Source organism: Pteropus medius, unplaced genomic scaffold (genome assembly GCF_902729225.1).
Source record: "Pteropus medius unplaced genomic scaffold, Ma_sr-lr_union100, whole genome shotgun sequence".
NCBI lineage: Eukaryota > Metazoa > Chordata > Mammalia > Chiroptera > Pteropodidae > Pteropus > Pteropus medius.
The window spans coordinates 20,537,860-20,539,461 of record NW_024351729.1 but is presented as its reverse complement, the minus strand read 5'-3'; the positions used below and the strand labels follow the sequence as shown (position 1 = coordinate 20,539,461).

The 1,602-nt window shown below is 36.5% G+C and overlaps 1 pseudogene; it reads left to right on the top strand.

The window, feature by feature from the left end:
- Positions 1 to 779: 779 nt before the first annotated feature.
- Positions 780 to 904, top strand: LOC120587815 (uncharacterized; annotated as a pseudogene).
- Positions 905 to 1,602: the final 698 nt, after the last annotated feature.

Sequence of the window (1,602 nt, the reverse complement as noted above, 5' to 3'; positions counted from 1 at the left end):
TTCAAACGCACACTAAAACAAAGAGAATGGTAAAGAACACTTCCCATTACCCAGCTTTGATAATTCTCCATATTTTTCATTATTTGTTTATCTTCCCTATTTGATTTCTAAGGATTTTGAGCAATTTCCCAATATCCTTTCATTTCACAGCAAGAGTTAACTTTAATCTGATTGAAAATATTAATGTGAACAGGAAAAGATGTGCCTTTCAAAAACGGGAGAGTGATCTACCATGGAAGCATAAGGAAAGCCCATGTGGCCACCACAAGCAGTGCCCACCTCCCGCTGGGCATGAGGTACAAGCTCTATCCGTGGGCTACAAACATTTGGTTTGCTTGGTGTGTCTGTCCCGTTTTTGCAGAAGAATGCTTCCAACTCTCAGAGCTAAATTCATCAAACCATCTCCCTTTCCTCTGAATCCATGTCCAAAAAGAAATTTAAAATTTAGATTTTCTGTAGAGCTTTGCCTAAAGAGAAATGATGGGCTGGGCTGGCTCATAGGAATTTTCAGCTAGTTTGAGAGTTTTGTGTATTTCCATTTCTGGTGTGTTTGTGAACATGGTTCAAATTTGAGAACTCTGGAGAGAGAGAACAAATTTGGGTTTCTAGACCTGTGCGCCCAAGTGCCAGCCTCGCTAGAGGTGGTGGGAGTGTTATTACACTTTCTGCCTAGTCTTAATCATTTTGTCTTTGTTGCCTGAACTCAGCAGCTTCAATCTATCTTTACTTCCCCTTTCATCAAGCTACCTTCATCCTTCAATTTTAAAAGTTCGTTATTTGTCTATGGCCATGCTACCCTGAATAAGCCCAATCCCGTCTGATCTCGGAAGCTAAGCAGGGTCAGGCCTGGTTAGTATTAGTACTTGGATGGGAGACCACCTAGGAAGACCAGGCGCTGTAGGTGTAAAAAATAAAAAATAAGGGATTGTAAGCTGACGAGGTCCTTGCAATCTGTGAGGTCAATCAAAGGTGGCCTCACCTGAAAAAAAAAAAAAAGTAAATTATTTATTAAAAATATAATGTGTTTTTGTTTGTACTAGTATTTTAACTGGCATTGCTATTTGTAAATGCTCCGATCACAGAATGGCATATAAGTGGTCTACATTTCGTTCTACATTTCGATGGGGAATATAATCACAAATACTTTCCTCTCTCTCCTTCTCTCTCTCAGACCAGACAAATAGATAGATCCTTATTTTCTTTTTTTAATGTGGCAAAATATATATAACAAAACTTTGTCATTCCATCACATAATTTTTAATTGTTTGTTTTGCGTGTGCCTTTCCAAATAGATAATCATTTTAGAGATTATCACCTAGAATCTCTGAACAACATTTTTGTTTCAACTAACTTTTAAGTCTGTATGAATCACAACACCTTAAATTTATTTGAAAGGAATTTTTACTTCTAAACAGAAATTACCTCTCACATTTAAATGAGCTGCTCATAGTTGTACATAATTTGTGTCTATTCAGTGTCTACTACATGAATAGGATACTTAATTTTAAATACAGATAATTTTACTTGACTTGCCTCTTGAAATCTAAATATATTCTGAGGACATAGTAATGACATTCTGATAATTTCCAGTTACTCAAAAGT